Below are 18,471 nucleotides of genomic sequence, written 5' to 3'. Positions count from 1 at the left end.
ATTAGTTCTCTTTTTAAATTGTTTTCACATACATTTTAGATCCCTATAGTATATTCTACTGGCAGAATTTGGGTTACCAAATAATCTTTTATGCCCTAATACTAATATACTATCAAGTATAGTGGTTTTGGTTTTGTTTTCTAGCATATGTTTTAATTTATTATTTTAATTAACTAATGTATCTTCCTAGTTCGAAGAGTAAAAAGTGAATCCCTCTCCTATCCAAACACCCATCTTTTAGTCCCTTGAAAGAGACACATACCAGTACCAGTTCCTTGTATATCACTCCAGAAATACCATATATGTACATAGGCATATAAATGCCATATGTAGTAATGCAAGTTGTAACATACTGTGCATACATTTTTTGTACCTTTTCTCAAAGAAAAAACACATCATTAGAGTTTGAATATTAAAAGTAAAGTTGAGCATTTCTGTTATTTGGTTTTTTTACATTTAAATCATGATCTATCCTGAATTTAAGACTTCACTATTTTTTTCCAGATGACTACCTAGTTTTCACAAAGCTATTTATTAAATAATGGATCCTTTCGTTACTAATTTGAAATGGAACTGATTATATAGTACATTTCTATATTACTTGAGTATGTTTCTAGACTCTTTTCTTCTGTTGATCTGCTTTTCTCTTTGTACCAATTTATTGTTAAAGTAACTGATTTTTAAATGTTTCAGTTATTCTTATATTTCCATTTGAATGTCAGAATCAGTTTGTTGAGTTCCAAAAAACATCCATGGGTACTTTTCTTTTTGGACAGTTTTAATTTCATAGATTAATTTAGGGGAATTTGAAATCATCATCATGTTAAAGCTTTTTATCTAAACCATGATGCACTATCTAAAAATTATGCCCATTTATTTGTCTTTTGTTGTCGAATTTTACACTTGACAGAGATCTCATCGATTTTGAGTTTATTTTTTTAAAATTTTTACATTTTGTTGCCTTTATTAACAAAATTCTCTTTATAATTTGGCCTAATTTTAGTGTATATAAAGGCTAATTATTTATGTTAATTTTCTACCCAGCTACCTGATTCCATTTTTTTGTTGTTTGTAATTATTTCACTTAATTATTTTGTGTTTTCCAACTACACAATCCTGTTATAAGCAAACACTGATAATGTAACCATTACTACAGTTTTCATTCCTCTTTGTATCTTAATTGCATTGTCTAGAACATCTAACATAATCTTCAATAACGCTATAATAAATTGGGTTGAGATAGATTTAATCATATTAAGGATTATCAATCCCTTTTTTTTTCAAGGCTGCATGTTGAATTTTATCACATGCCTTTTCAACATCTGTGGAGATGATCATATGATTTTTTTTCCTTTGAACCTTTAAGATGAATTTTACTAATATATTTTGTAATTTTGAGCTATCATTACATTCCTGAAATAAATTCTTTTTGGCCGTGTGTATTTTTTAAATATATTGTTAGACTGCATTTCATATTTTATTTAGGATATTTGCACTTGTAAACTAGTCTATAGTTTGCATGTGTGTGCATACACGTGTTCGCTTTGAGAAGTTTAGTATTTTATGCTTGTGGATTTGGAAACTTCCCTCCTTTTACAACACCCTAGAACAGTTTAAATAGCATTGGAATTTTCTGTTTCTTAACATTTCAGTGAAATTATCTGGGTCTAGTGGCAAGTAGCTTTTTGACAACTTTGTTGATATATGGTAATTAGCCTGTCATTTTTATACCTTACGTGGATTAGGAACCATCCATATAATCCAAGTTTTCAAATTTATTTGCCTAGTTGAGGAATGTTAACCCTTCTATGTGTGTGGCTATTGCCCTAGTTTGTATTATGCTTTCTCCCTTATTTTCTTGATGAAGGTAGCTAACAATTTACCTACTGTTTTAATTGTGTATTTTTTGTTTTTCCCAAACTGCTTGGATGTCTATTTTGTTAAATTTTTTCTTGCTAATTATTTGATTTACACTTTAATAAGTTTTCTACATTTTGCTTTCCTTGGTTTATTTTGTTGTTTTCTGTTCTAACTCCTTCAGTTAGCATGTACTCATTTATTTTTACTTCTTAATTCTTAAAGAGAGATTAAGACATGGACTTAAGTGTGAGCACCGCTTAAGGTGAATCATTTGGCAACATTAGTGTTGTCATTACTGTTATTTTCAAGATGTTTTTAAATTTCAGTTTGATACCTTCTTTAATCCAAAAGTTGTATGAAAGAGGATTTTTTTCTTTGCTTTTTTTCCTAGATAATGAGAATATTTTTGGTGTGAGTGGTAGTTTTGTTTTCTGATTCATTTTATGGCATCAAAAACAGAACATTAAGGGTATAATATATGTGTGTGGGGGGGCAGTTATTGTCTTTCAGTCTTCAAATGTCCCAGCAGCACTTTTAAAAAGTGTGTTATTTCTTTACAGGATACAGATTTTAGTAGGAGTTACTCAGGTTTGTTGTTTAGATCGTCTCAACAGGATACAGTCCTTTGTCCTGTCAGTCAAAGCACCATTATTAGTAGGGAAAAGAATGGAAACAAAAGGAGCTGTGTCAGAAGGGCTCTGTGGGTCAGAAGCCCTGGTCTTGGCTAATGTCATACGCTAGCACTAAGAACATAAGCACAGGATGAAGAGCACTTTCGATAAGCTATTGTGGTTTTAGTTCTTAAGTATTGCTTACCACCGTCATCCACTGTTAATCTGGGAATAAGTGAGTAAGACAGGCTAAATGGGATAAAGGAAGAACAAGTTCATTCAATTAAGTATTTATTGAGCACCTACAACAGACCCAGTAACATTCACAGCATTTTACAGCTGCCCTCCTTTCAACTGCTCCACCTTTCCCTCACATCTTTCCCCCAAATTCCAAGGGAGAAGATGATAGCAAGTCGATAGGACCTGTTTTACTCAGGAAGATCCCTGTTTAAAAAATAGGTAGAAGCAGGCAGTAGAGAGAGGCCTTTTCTCTGAATATCTGAACTCCTATTCAGAAATAGCATACAAATTGCAAATTGCATATAGATGTCGGCATGAGTTGGTGGCTGTGATTACATTTTTTTCCTAAGGTAATCAACATGCAAGGTAGTCAAAGAAGGCAAAGTAAAATTCACAGAATTTTATAGTTGGGAGGAATCTTAAAATGAGGAAGTAACAGACATAGCTGTTTAGTCAAGAATTTTCTAGACTTCAAAGAAATCTATTTACCCATATTATATATACATACAGGTAAACATAAGCCATGTATGCATACATGGTTGACCATATGTCACAGGTTTTTTTTCTATTAGAAGTCAGGCCATTCTGACATTTTTGCATATGCCTGCTCCTAAATGTGAGTGTGTATCCATGTTCACAATGCCACCAAATGCCATTCTCTGAGCCTTTTACCACTAGCTGCTTGTGCATTATAGGAATTTTCAAAGTAAATAATATTTGCCCATTGTTGAGTGCCTATCACCTGCCAAGTTCTTTATATGTATCCTTGGAATCTCACAGTCCTATGGAATAACAAACTTGTCTTCTATTTATCTAAGGGCATATAGCCAATAAGGCAGACCTTAGTCATGTCTGACTCAACAGTTGTGAATAAGATGGATCATAAAGTGAAGTAAAATTTATCAGGAGAAATATCAAGTTGGAGTTGACAGACCTGGATTATTATGCCAGCTCACTGAGCCTCAGCTTTGTCATCTTGAGGTAAGGTAAGGATGATAGCTTCTTTATAAGATCATTGTGAGGAATAAATATACCATTTGTAAAGGCCTTAGCACTTGTTCTGCTCATCTATTGCTGTATAACAAACTACCCTCAAACTTTGTGCTTAAAGCAACCACAATCATTCAGTTTTCTCACAAATCATTAATGTGAGCAGAGCTCAGTGATATTGGCTCATTCTGCTCCTCTTGGCCTCTGCTGGAGTTGGAGAATATACTCCCCAAAGGGCTCATCTGAACAGCTGGCAGGTTCCTGCTGCCTGTTGGCTGGGTGCTAAGCCAGGTGCCTGGAATCCTCTTCATACAAGTCTCCTCAAGGTTGCTTATGTTTCCTTATAGCATGGAAGCTGGACCCAAGAATGAATGTTCCAGTACACCTCTGCAGAAGCTGCAAGGCTCTTATGACAGTCTCAGACATCCTAGAATGTTATTAGGTTGGTGCAAAAGTAATTGCAGTTTTTGCCATTGAAAGTAGTGGCAAAACCCACAATTACTTCTGCACCAACCTAATACTTTTGCTACATTCTATTTGTCAAATCACTGGCCAACCCAGATACAGTAAGAAAAGAAATAGACTCACCTCTAGATAATAGGAATAGCAGAGAAGTCATGCCATCTTTACCCCAGTACAGTACCTTATACATAGCAAGAAACATTAAGTTGCCATTACTAATATTTTAAGTAGAAAAAGTTTTACAGCCTTAGAAATGTATTTGCTAAAAGGATATAAAACTAACTCAGCCCCACTGTCATGTCAGGCACGTATGTGTATCTCATGTTTGTTTATTACAAATACAAGGATAAAACAATTTGCCTTAGCATATTGAGTGAAATCACAGCATTGATGCAATTTTAGACATATTTAGGCAGTTGGTAAAATTTAAAGATTAGCAGTTATTTCTCAACTACATTTAAAATGACTTCTATTAATATTTCAACATGTTATAACCTATAAAAAATTTTTTAAATTGCTTAGAGGCAACAGTATAAAAGGGTAAAAGTCTGGAGCCAAATTGCTTGGATTCTAATTTCTGCCCCACTCCTTACTGGCATCTGTCCTTCAGGAAGTCAGAATCACCCTGTACTTCTGTTCTTCATCTGTAAAATGGGGATAATAGGGCTACTGGAGGATTAAATTAATATACATAATGCTCTTGGAGCAGCATTGTAATATATATATATACCAGCTCTTGGCTCATAGTAGGTGCTGTGTAACTGTTTGCTATTACCATTGTCATAGTTTAAATGTTAAAACATCTGGCCAGGTGCGGTGGTTCATGTCTGTAATCCCAGCACTTTGACAGGCCAGGTGGGTGGATCACCTGAGGTCAGGAGTTCAAGACCAGCCTGGCCAACATGGTGAAACTCCATCTCTATTAAAAATAAAAAATTAGCTGGGTGTGGTGGTGCATGCCTGTAGTCCCAGCTACTCGGGAGGCTGAGGCGGGAGGATCGCTTGAATGTAGGAGGTGGAGGTTGCAGTGAGCCAAGATCGCACCACTGCACTCCAGCCTGGGTGACAGAGCGAGACTCTGTCAAAAAAAAAAATCTCTGAAGCTTACATTTAAATGAACTATTGTACATGAAAAGTTCTAAAATAATAGTGGTTTCTGAAGAGAAATGGAAACAGATCATTTTTCATTTCTTATGCATGCTTATTCCTGGGATCATGAAAGTGAATTGCAACCCAGAACAAAGGTCAGTGAGGGAGCAGGGAGAAGAAAGAGTAGCAGCCCACTTGTGATGAGTTAGTAGCATTCCAAGACTAAACACAGATGAAAGGATCTTGCAGAGCTCAGGGCGTCCAAGGAAGTTACCTTAGTGACAGGGAACTAGAGTGAGGTCTTTACAGAGCTCCTAGATCCAGATGATTTTCAGATCACCTGGTTACCTTGTTGTAGCAAACACTGCTAGTTGCATACCCAGTATCCATGAAAAGAAAAGTTTCATTTTAAGAGTGATGGAAAAGAAAGAGAAAACACCTGATTTCACTGAGCAGTTGCATCAACTGTGGCCTGGCTATCTCTGGATTTCTAGTTCCATGAAAAAAAAAATAAACCTGTATGTATTTAAGCAACTGGTAGGCTTCTCAATTACCCATGGAGTAGTAACGTTAACCGACCTACTGGTTCTTAAATCAGGAATAGTAATGGTGGAGTAGAGGATTAAATGAGATGATGTGAATGCAGCAGAACAGTGATGAGGAGGCATATATCAATGGAGCTCAATCAGTGAGCTCAAGCAGTATAGGTGCTCAGTCAATGTAGCTCCAGTTGATGGGGGGTTATCTCAATAAACTGCTCATCCTTGTGTTCTAACAGCAATTCTCTTTATATCTTGGACTTCTCGCAAGATTTCATTTGAACAAAGGGTTTTAAGGATTAAGACAACTTGAAAACTAGTGTTAGAACTTCACAGGACCAAGTCACCCTCTGCCTGCCTAGGACACACGTCGTTTACTGAGAATGAAATGAGAATTTGCTTCATGTGTCTTCCAGTAAGAATACTGAGGTGTTGATTAGGGCCAGTTTTTCCATATGTTGGAAGGAAGCTCAAACCCCAGAAAGTTTAATATCCCTCAAAACGTGACTTGGAAGCTTTACTAGGGAGAAGTAATAGAGTACAATGAGATAGAAAAGCATGGGCTTTGGAGTCAGGCACATCACAATTTGAATTCTGTGTCCACTACTTAAGAGTTTTGTAAGCCAGGTGCGGTGGCTCACGCCTGTAATCCAAGCACTTTGGAGGCCAAGGCGGGCAGATCACCTGAGGTCAGAAGTTCAAGACCAGCCTGACCAACATGGTGAAACCCTGTCTTTATAAAAAAAATTTTTAATTAAAAAAAAAAAATTTTTGTAACCGAGTAAATCACTTGATTTTCCTGTCTTATCTGGAAAATGGGATTATACCCACCCTTAAGTGTTACTGAAAAGATCAACAAATTTTTTAAAAAGCAAGGAAAAAATTATGCAGAACCCTTTTCTGGAGCTTTACACACAGAGATTGAAAACAAATTTTAATTGTCAATGTTATAGATTGATTTTCCAAAATAAAACAGTCTTTTAAAAGAGCTCCCCTATACCATGTATTGAGCATTTTGTGTATTGCTAGAGCTTTCTGAAAGAGCAGATTTCTTATAATGGTCACTGTCCTGTTTTCTTGGTTACAGGGCAACTTGTGGCTATATTTCAATGAAAACTAAATTCACTAAACAAAGGTAGAGTGATGTCTTGGCACAGTCATTTTTATTATTTACAAAAGCCAAAATGAAGAACATCCATGGAGCCCCAGAACAGAAAAGAGGTGACTACTTCCTGTGGACCTAGCAACGTATGTTAAGCTCGTATAAATAATAGAAGTTATGATAAAAAGTAGTATATATACAATATTCAATGGAATATTCTCAATTGCATTACAACAGAAGCAACTTTTTAAGATATTTCTATATTACTGCTGAGCTCTGATTTCAAATGACCTTGGAAATTTACAGATTTAGTTTACTAAAGTCTGAGTTACCTTAAATATAAATTTTGTACAACAGTCCCCACCTTGTCCGAGGTTTCACTTTCTGTGGTTTCAGTTACCCACAGTCAACCGTGGTCTGAAAATATTAAATGGAAAATTCCAGAAATTAATAATTCATAAGGTTTAAATTGTGTGCTGTTCTGAGTAGCATGATGAAATCTCATGCCATCCAACTTCATTCCACGCAGGTTGTGTATCCTCCCTTTGCTCAGCTTCACACTGTGGACATTGCGTGCCCCTGGTCACTTATTAGTGGTCTTGGTTATCAGATCAATTGTTGTGGTATCACAGTGCTTGAGTTCAAGTCACTCTTATTTTACTATTCATATTGGCCCCAAAACACAAGAGTAATGATGTTGGCAATTCGGATATGCCAAAGAGAAGGTGGAAAATGTGTTCTTTAAGTTAAATGGTGGAAGTTCTTCACTTAATAAGGAAAGAAAAAGAATTGTAGGCTGAGGTTGCTAAGGTCTATGTTAAGAACAAATCTATCTGTGAAATTGTGAAGAAGAAAAAAGATTTATGGACAGTATGCAGAGGGGTTGGTACTGGCCTCAGTTTAGGCATCTACTGGGGGTATGACAGGTATCCCCCCTTATGCATGGGGGGATTTTCATTTTGTGAGTTTTAGCTGCATCCTTTTTCTATTTCCTTTGGTGGTTCTTTGCACACTGACATTTTTTATTGAGATTTTACCATACAACCTAATTTCCATTTCTCTATCGCATGTTGCCATTAGAGTAATTAGTCACTAAGTCTAGGCTTGGTGGCTCACACCTGTAATCCCAACTCATTGGGAGGCTGAGGCTAAGGTGGGAGGATTGCTTGAGGCCATGAGTTTGAGACCAACGTGAACAACACAGTGAGACCCCTGTCTCTACTAAAAATAAAAATAAATTAGCTAGGCAGACTAATTGTGGCAAGTGCCTGTAATCCCAACTACTTGGGAGGCTGAGGTGGGAGGATTGCTTGAGGCCAGGAGTTTGAGGCTGCAGTGAGCTATGATAGCATCCCTGCATTCCACCCTGGGTGACAGAGCAGCCTGTGTCTAAAAAAATTTGTTTTAATTAAAAAGAGTTGTTAGTCAAGTCTGCAAAGCAACTGTGTGTAACCAATTCCTTGCTTTTGAATAAGCATAAGCATTTATTGACACTTCCTGAGTACCAGCCCTCATGCTAGATGCCTTATGTACTTTGTTTCTAATCCTCAGAACAAATATGTGATGGATGTTCTTATCCACACAAACAGCTGCAGAAGCATTAGTAAGTACATCCGTCATTGGGAGTGGAAGCAGTCTAGTTCTTGGAAGTTGAACGAATTCTTTATTATATTTTCACTGAGACTAATTGAGGGATTTAATTTCTATTTTAAATGTTACAGCCTCATAATGAGGATTTATGTTTTATTTTGGAATCAAAATATAAAAATATTATAAAACAATCAATTTGAAATTACTAGGATGACTGTAATAAAAAAGACAGGGAATAATAAGTATTGGCAAGGATGTGGAGAAACTGGAACCCTCCTACAATGCTGGTAGGACTTTAAAATGGCACAGCTGCTCTGTAGGGCAGTGTCTCAAAAGTTAAATGTGGAGTTACCATGTTGACCCAGAAATTCCACTCCTAGATGTATACCCAAGAGAAATAATAACATATCCACACAAAAACTTGTGCCCAAATGTTCATGACAGGATTATTCATAAGAGCCAAAAAGTGGAAACAAGCCAAATGTCTATCACCTGATAAATGAACAAACAAAATGATATATTCATGCAATGGAACATTATTTGGTGACAAAAAGGATGTGCTGATACATGATGAACCTCGAAAACACTCTGTGAAAAAAGCCAGTAACAAAAAAACACAAATTGTATAATCCCATTTGTATGAAATGTTCAGAAGAGGCAAATCTATGGAGACAAAAAGTAGATCAGTAGTTGCTCAGGGCTAAGGAAGGTGAAAAGAATTTAGAAGGAGGTGGGTATCAGAGGAACACTGTGCTACATAGTTAAACAGGCAAGGAAGACTTTTCTAAGACTATTGCAATAAGGGGAGAGCTCAAACTCAAGTCTGCTGAAACAAAAGGTGAGCAGATTTGGAACTACTGGGGTGAGCTAGTGGAAAAGTCCTGGAGGATGTGGTAGGGGAGGTTGGTCAGTGTAATGAGGCCATCTGTACTTGCAAATTTGCACTTAGTGAAGTTAGACTCCTGCCCTTCCACAGAGACTGGGAGTTAGGGGCACGAGCTAACTTGATTACATTTAAAGGATTGACTCCAGGTCCTTGAGAAAGTGATTCTTCGGTTATTAAACTGGCAAGAAGCTGGAAGAGGATCTATGTACATTTCAAAGGGGCAAAGAATTTTCAGTTACAAGTTTCTAAAGTAAATGCTCTAAGAAAAGGAAGGTCAGGGAGCTATAATCAGGAAGAAACTTGTCTATAGGCTAGTCAACCTGAGGGGAATAATAATGCTGTCTTGGCCAATGGATACAAGGTTTATTTTTGATATGATAAAAATGTTCTAAAATTAGATCAAATGAATGTTGTAAAACTCTGTAAATGTACTAAAAACCATTAAATTGTACACCCTAAATGGGTCAGCTTTATGGTATGTAAATTATAGCTCAATAAAGCTGTTTTTAAAAGATCAGAGAACAAAAATACAAATAACATTCCTTTTTTTCTGTTTGCTTTTAACATTAGAGCTAGCTATTCCACTATAAATAACCTTGCTTATTCTGCAGGAAAAAAGTAGTTGCTTTATGAAACTAAAGTTATAGAAAACACTGGACAGCCATGGTGGTTCACAACTATAATCCCAGCACTTTGGGAGGCCAAGGTGAACGGATCACCCTGAGATCAGGAGTTCGAGACCAGTTTGGCTAACATGGCAAAACCCCATCTCTACTAAAAATACAAAAATTAGCTGGATGTGGTGGCGTGTGCCTATTGTCCCAGCTACTCGAGAGGCTGAGGCAGGAGAATTGCTTAAACCTGGGAGGTGGAGGTTGCAGTGAGCCAACATCACACCACTGCACTCCAGCTTGGCCGACAGAGCGAGACTCCATCTCACAAATAAATAAATAAATAAAGTTGCAGAAAATACCATTCATATTCCTTTAGTCAAAAACAGGTGGCTCATACCTGTAATCCCAGCACTTTGGGAGGCCAAGGCGGGTGGATAACCTGAGGTCGAGAGTTCAAGACCAGCCTGACCAACATGGAGAAACCTCATCTCTACTAAAAATACAAAATTAGCTGGACATGGTGACATGTGCCTGTAATCCCAGCTGCTCAGGAGGCTGAGGCAGAAGAATCGCTTGAACCCGGGAGGTAGAGGTTGCTATGAGCCGAGATCATGCCATTGCACTCCAGCCTGGGCAACAAGAGCAAAACTCCATCTCAAAACAAAACAAAACAAAGCAAAACAAAAAACAACATAGTGTAGTGGTTATAGGTACCACTGGCATTAAAATCTGACCAAAGTAACATTACTTTGGCCTCTCTGAGCCATAGCTTGTACATCTGTAAGACTGAGGTAGTATTTCCTACCTCATGGAGTTCCTGTAGTGATGAAATCATATATGCAAGGGCCTTATAGTCCAGTGCCAAGCATATTCAAATTCAATAACTATGTTCCATGAACACTGATATTCCATGAACATTGATGGGGGGAATGCCACATGCCAGGCATTGTTCTGATGAGTAACCACTCTTGACCTGAGCATCGGAGCCCTGCTTGAGAGTGCCTCTCCCTGGCTCTCCACACCACATGCCTCCCTAAGGGGAAAGGAATTCACAAGAGTTATGGAGACATGAGTGCTGTGCTTTCTCCCTCTACTTCTAGACCACACTCTTGGTACCCAGAATCCCAGATTTTCCCATTCAAATGGCCTAAGTCCACATGCGGGACTTCCCTGGTGTCTTCCTGGGATCTATCTTCCTGGGGCTAGATGGAACCACTGGCATGAGTATCCCAGGCCCCGGGAGAAGTGCGGAGCTGTGAATGGACTGTGGCCAGGCAGGCTGTGGTGTCCCAATGCATAAGCACAAAGCCTCTCATGGCGCAGGACAGGAGCTGGGATAGGAAGAGAAGGGACAAATATTTTCCATCCCTATCTTTGCCCTGAGCACTGCAAATATGAGGAGCAAGGAGGGTTCTGGCTCTGGGGATAAGACAATATCCAAAACAAATATGAATATTACTAAAAACACTTTCTGCCAACTAGAAGAATACTTAGAGTGCATTTAACTTTTTCTTTTCTCTTTAGGCTGAAGCCCATTTAGCTCTAAGTACAAAGCTATGGCTCTGAAAGTTTGTCTTTCCCCTTGAATACTGCTTGACTTCAACTACAATAAATGAAGAATTATTGCCTTGAATAATTATGCATCTTCATTTCTAATTTATATTTTTTCTTGTTCCCATAAAACTCATTGCAAAGAAAATCAAAATGTTTATAAGAGTAAAAATGCCTTATTTTTTAAAAAGTCATTTATTCAGATTCCCTATGTACCATATGTAGTAATCTTTTCCCAGAGGAAAATGTACATAGGAATAAAAAGATGTCAAGAAAAGGAGGGAAAATGTGAGATGGAGGAATGAAAGAAGAATTTAAAAAATATTTCATAGAGACTGATGGAATAACTTTATTCTTTATCTTTCTCTATCTCTAAATAAAGGTGGTTACTTAATTCCTTTTTGGATGTGTCACTAACATTTTGATATTTCCCTAAATGTTTCAAGTCTATATACATCAGGTATAATCAATGTATTCAAGTATAATTGATGTGAAAGTTAAATGCCTGAGTAGGAATATGTAAATCAAGCATATGTAAACTACATAATATTGGAAATGTAAAATGGAAGCTTATTATTTAAGGAAATCCCATTAGTAAACCTTTTTTTGAGGTGAATAATATGCTCGATCTATATTGTCTTTAAATCATGATGTGAAAACTTTGCTTAATGTGAAGAATGCATTGTATAAATCTAGAAAGTTATACTTTTACAATATAAAACTGGACTTTTACAGATGTGTACAAAAGGATGCAGTAGTCATATTCAAAGGGATCAAAGACTTTCCTTTCCAGTTTTGAAGAAAGGATAACAACTATATGTTAATATAGATACAAAGTCATCAGGAGTGACACTTTTTTGATGACAAATTGCTGACCAACCAAAGAAATAGTCTTTTCAAGAAGCCATCTAGTGGTTTATTCCAGCATCACACTTACATAGTTTGCACGACAGTATTTGTTCAATAACTTGTTTTTTGTAACACTCAGTTGAACTTCCTTGAAATGAAAAGTAAATTATACTTAAGCTGAGTTTGGAGTTCCAAAGGAGTTTAAGAAAAGACCCCTGGGTCAGACACAGTGGCTCACACCTATAATCCCAGCACTTTGGGAAGCTGGGGTCAGAGAATCATTTGAGTCCAGGATTTTGAGACCAGCCTGGGCAACACAGGGAAACTTCGTCTCTACAAATAATTTAATAATTGGCCAAACATGGTGGCATACACCTGTAGTCTCGGCTACTCGGGAGGCTAAGGTGGGAGGGTCTCTTGAGCCTGAGAGGTTGAGGCTGCCGAGAGCCTGCACTCTAGCCTGCTAGGGGACACACTGAGAGTCTCAAAAAAAAAAAAAAAAAAAAAAAAAAATCTGACCTGTGTCCTTATTAATACAGAACAAATGCTGAAATCCTATTATAGAGCTCCATACTGGAATGTTAACAGGGCGAAAATGAAAAGTTAGTGAGTTATTCTTTTTGCACTACTGTTTCAATAGGTCTTTGAATACAACAAATATATGATATAGTTTTATTTCCCAGAAGTTCACAGATTAGTGCCCTTAAGTACATGATTATGTAACAGATGGGTAGTTAGGTGTTATTGTTGAGCCACAACAACATACTTACTGGGTTTACCATGTATGGTTATAAATGAATATCTCTTACAGCAAAAATAATTTTCTCTCCAGAAGTATTTGTATAATGTGAACCACATTTTTCATGAAGAAGGAAGGTAACTCCATTACCTTCCATTTATGTTAGAGAAACACAAGTGTAGTGAAATGAGATTGCATAGACAGTGATGCAGAGGTAGGAAGGTTCTAATTTCAGGGAGACTGGGGAGAAGTGTAGGTATAAAGGAACACACTATCACTGCCTCTCTCTGTATCTCAAAGTCTTTCTTACACTAATTCCTCCATAATCTGGGTCATCAGAGCCTCACCAGTGTCTTGTCTACATAACTCAAACAAGTGAAGGCTCTGGAACAGTGCCTGCTCTCCCTGCTCCAGCCTTAGCTGTGGTTCTTGCCTAGGGTCTCCAAGGGATCCTGAAAAAGTTGCAGTGAATCCCAGTGAGGTCCACCTTTCGCTTTGGACCTTGACATCATTAACGGTTTTTGTTTTATATGTAAGGACAGAAACCGTGCTGCCAAGTCGTAGACAACATTTAAAACCAAAGTAGATAATCTCTTCCTCTGCAGATATCCTGCAGCTTGCTTTATATCCAAGCCTAAAGTTAAATTTTCTTTTTAAACAAAATAAAATACAAATAATAGAGAGATTTGTAGTTGCCAGGAGCCAGGATTTGGTGGGGTGGGGGAGAGGATTGATTCTAAGCGGGGCACAAGGAAACTATTTTGGGGTCGTGGAAATGTTCTCCATCTTAATTATGGTGGTGGTCACATAACTTTTTTTTTGGTCAAGATTCATAGAACTCTATGCTTCTTAAAGGTGACTTTTACTCCATGTATTTTAGTCTATTATTAAAAAGCAAAATATATAATATGATATCCAAACTCTATCTGATCTATGTAGCAAAATTCCAAGTATTTTGTTAATGCTAAAATAATCTTACTCCTTAAATAATTCTCAAGATCAGAATAAGCATTTTATAAACTTGTGTATCTCATATTTAAAAGTTATAACTGCTAATGAAAAGAAAGTTGCTGAAATATGGGAGTAACATAGTTGGTTTTGCTAATACATAGCAAGCATTGTGTTGTGGGCTTTAAATGAATGATCTCATTTAAAGTTTACAGCCACTCTGTGGATGGGAAGCACCATTAAGGGGAAAACAAGAGCTTAAGAGTGGCTAAGAAACTTTTCAAAGAATCCACAGATAACAGATAATAAGGTCAGAGTTCACATTCAGATCAGTCTGGCTTCCAAGTACAACCCTATTTATTAATTGTATTTTGCTTTATTATATTTTTTCTAATCAAAGGAATACTTTCATTATACCTCTAAACTTTATTATATTGCTGGAATAAAGTCTGCTAAGAAAGCTCAAAACAACTTGGAAATTGTGACACAATATGAGTGAGTTAAATGAGTAGGAGGGTTTCTGTGGGTACAAGTGAGTGCTGCTGGCAGGATGGGCAGACAAACCCTTGAGCAGAGCCTGGTGTTTCTTCGTCGTTGCTTAAGAAGACAGCATCCTTTTGTTCAAGGGGAACAATGCTAGGCAGTATGATAGGCTAAATTATAGCCCCCACAGATATCTAGCTCCTAATCCCTGGAACCTGTGAATGTTCCCTTACATGGCAAAAGGGACTTCCAAGATGTGAAGATGTAAGTTAAGGATTTTTTAAATGGGGAGATTATCCTGGATTATCCAGGTGGACCCTAAATGTAATCACATGCATCCTTATAAGAAGGAGATTGAGGGAGATTTGACACAGAAGAGGAGAAGACAATGTGATTATGGAAGAATGAAGTCATGTGGCCACTATACATAAATGCCAGCAGCCACCAACAGATAGAAGAGTCAAGGAAACAGAGTCTTCCATTCAGAGCCTCCAGAAGGAATCAGCCCTGCTAACCCCTTGACTTTAGCCCACTGAAGCTAATTTTGAACTTCTGGCATCCATAAATGTAAGCAAATAAGTTTATGTTCTTTCCAGCCACCAAGTTTGTGATAAGTGGTTACAGCAGCCATAAGACTAGTATACTTAGTCCTCCCACTTATCCCTGATTTCACTTTCCAAGGTTTCATTGCCCATAGATAACCTGGGTCTGAAAACGGTAATCCTCCCTTTGTCCAGCGTACCCGTGCTGTAGAGGCGCCCCACCTGCTAGACACTTAGAAGCCATTTCAGTTATCAGATTGGCTGTTCCAGTATCTCCATGCTGGTGTTGAAGTCACCATTGTTTTACTTCATACTGGCCCCAAAGCACAAGAGTAGTGATGCTGGCAATTCTGATACACTAAAGAGAAGCAGAAAAGAGTTTTCTTTAAGCAAAATGGTAAAAGTTCTCCATTTAATAAGGAAAGGAAAAAAAATCATATACTGAGGTTGCTGAGATCTATGGTGAGAACCAAACTTCTGTGCATGAAATTGTAAACAAGGAAAAAGGAATAAGTGCTAGTTTTGCTGTTGCTCCTCAGACTGCAAGAGTTACAGCCACAGTGTGTGATGAGTGCTTAGTTAAGACAGAAAAGGCACTAAGTTTGTTGAAGATATGAACAGAAGCATGTCCAGCTGATGACAATCGAGTTTGGTACTATCTGCAGTTTTGGTACCATCCACAGTGTGCCCCTGAGGATCAGGGAGGACTTACTGTACACTGCTAGAGCCAGTTCTCCAGGATATGCTTGAAACTGCCTGGTTAGCATCAGAATATTTAACAAAAAACAAGGAAACAACCTAAAAACAAGGAAAAAACTAATACCACCAGCATGTAATACCAGACAGTATTAGAAATAGGAGCTTTGAAATAAGTATTTCCTTGAATTTCTTGGAGTTACACAATAGCATATCTGAAAGTTCTTCCCCCAGGCAGTTCAGTGTTGGTGTGTTGAGTCTGGACCCACCAAATTTGTTAATTTATTACAAAAAGGCCTGCTTTATAATTTCTTGAACACTGATGTTGATCATCTGAGCGAATACATAGACGCTCTACAATATTGGGATGACTAAATGAACCAGCTTGGAAGCAGCAGACAGAAGTGATAGAGGTCTGAAGGTAGTGTCCGCGATGTCAGATTTCATTCCTAGATCATCATTGATTCGCTTATGTAATCTGAGGCTCAGGTGCAGGCGGGATTTGGACTTGGCTTTGGACCGTGGAGTTGCATAATGGTAAATTACAGGTTCCAGAAGGAAAGCCTTGCCTCCAGCATTGACTGCCATGTGATCTTAGGCAAATCATTTGACCTTAAAAGGCTCACCTGTTAAAGGGAAAAACAGTTCTTAGCTCAAAGAATTGTGAGGATTAAGTAAAATAATGCACGTAAAAAATCTTGGCCCAGTACTAACTTGACGTTAGTGCTGGACAAATCTTAGCTATGGTCGCTGGTACCATTATGTGGATTACCTCTTTTCTCCTTCTGCCCAGGAGTGGTGGTGCTTCAGGGACAGTACCCACTGGAGTTGTGTAGTGGGCCAGCTTTCTCTATGCCCCTCCAGAGTCAGGGTGACCATCCCTGCCTATCGTGCATGTTAATTCTGAGCAGTAATTAAAATGTCGTAGCTGCTCTTCAGTCCGAGGACTTTAAAACCAGTCCCACCAAGCATCACCACCCCATCCCCATGACTGTAGGTTTTACACTCTGTTTGTAGGTCCTTTCCAAGGAGATCCCCTTTGGCCCCAGTGGAAGGACCAGAAATAAAATAGTTCTGAATCTAGAAGGCAAGTTTTACTTGGTTCCCAAGTCACTCATCTAAATCTGGAAAGAGTGTCATTCTAGGACTACACCAGGCACTCTCCATCCACAGAATCATAAAATTATAAAAGTGGGGAGGGTGGGTCTTGCAAGCTTTTGTCAACCTAGCTGGGGAGGAGGCGGAGACCCTGAGCATTATGTGACTTGCCCAAGCTCACAGCAGAAGCCGGCATCAGATTACTATTAGATTAGATTACTCTTTCCTTATTCAATTTTCTTCCACCCTTTCCATGCCATCTACCTTTCCCAACTCCCACTTTCATCATTGATTCAAGTATAAATACATGACCCTGCTAGGGAATTCTCTCTCTCAGTTGTCCAGGGAATGGAGTTTCCACAGACGCTGGTGCACGTGCACTGCTTTGGGATGCCCAACTCTCCTTGCTCAGTCTCGCTTACCCATCCTCACCATTCCTTTCCTGCACCCCAGAGAACTCTTCCATCAGGTGGATACAGCAGCCTAAAAACCTCTCCTGACCCACAGGAGCCTCTAGTAGGAGTAGGGAAGGTCAGGACAAAAGGGAAAGCAAACTTGTCACCTCCAGGGTAGCTGAAGTCTGGGATACGATGAGCTTGGTGGACTTGTTTCTCAAAATCTCAACCACTCAGTGAAGGAAGTCACCTTCTCCAGGCTTTCTGTCCCTGTAGACCATCAAGCAGGGATGGAGGCTCTTCCTGCCAAATTGCCCTCACCTACACTTCCAGGCAGATGTGTTTTCATGGGTTAAACATTGACAATCTTTGTAACCATCCTGTAAAATGCTTCTTTAAAACTATTTCTCTGAGGAGTAGTGTGTTCTCAGACATGCTTGATACCTTTGTCAATGCAATTGACTCTCCCCAGCAAGAAGAATGAAGAACAGCAGGAGCTCTGCATCCCACCTCTCTCCCAATGCCAACATTGTGTCCCCTAATTCTTGTTTACTGCCCACTGAGGGCCTGTAGTGTCTGGGTAAGGAGGTGGCTGGGTAGGACAAAGAAAATGAAGGTTGGAGTGTGCTGAGAACAAGCTTCCCCCACTGAGCAGGTTTGTCCAGGCTCAGCCACCTGCCCGGCAAGCTAGTGTGTGGGAATGATGGCCAGAAACGAGCAAAGCCCCTTCTGTTCTGTGAGCTAGCATTTCTCCCTGAAACTACCCCCCGGTCTTTTATTGCTGTCAGTGAATCTCAGTGAGCCATTTCCTCCCACTTTGGTGACATTCTACACTCCTTTTCTGATAAATGTTTGAGTTAATTAAATGTTGGAAGTTTGTTTTGTGTTGTGTTACAGGGCATTTCATCATGTAAAGTGTCTAAGATAAAAGGAACCTTTGAAATCATTAATCTGGACAGTTTCCGAAAGGATGGCACAACTCCACGGACATCCAATCTTATTTTCCTAAGGTGGTGCTTACTCGTACAGCTTGTAGAAATTTCATTACATTTATAATTACCTCTTTCACCTTTACACAAAGGTCCCTTGACAATAATTGCATAACCTCCTTAGGTTTCTTGTTCCTGGCTTGACAGCCAAATCTATGGAACTTTAAATTATTGATGCTTTCTAATTTTTTAATTATT

The sequence above is a fragment of the Aotus nancymaae genome, unplaced genomic scaffold (genome assembly GCF_030222135.1).
Source record: "Aotus nancymaae isolate 86718 unplaced genomic scaffold, 86718_ANA_hifiasm-v0.15.2.pri h1tg000036l, whole genome shotgun sequence".
NCBI classification, from domain to species: Eukaryota; Metazoa; Chordata; class Mammalia; order Primates; family Aotidae; genus Aotus; species Aotus nancymaae.
The sequence above is the reverse complement of the archived record's forward strand: the minus strand, read 5'-3'. Positions refer to the sequence as shown.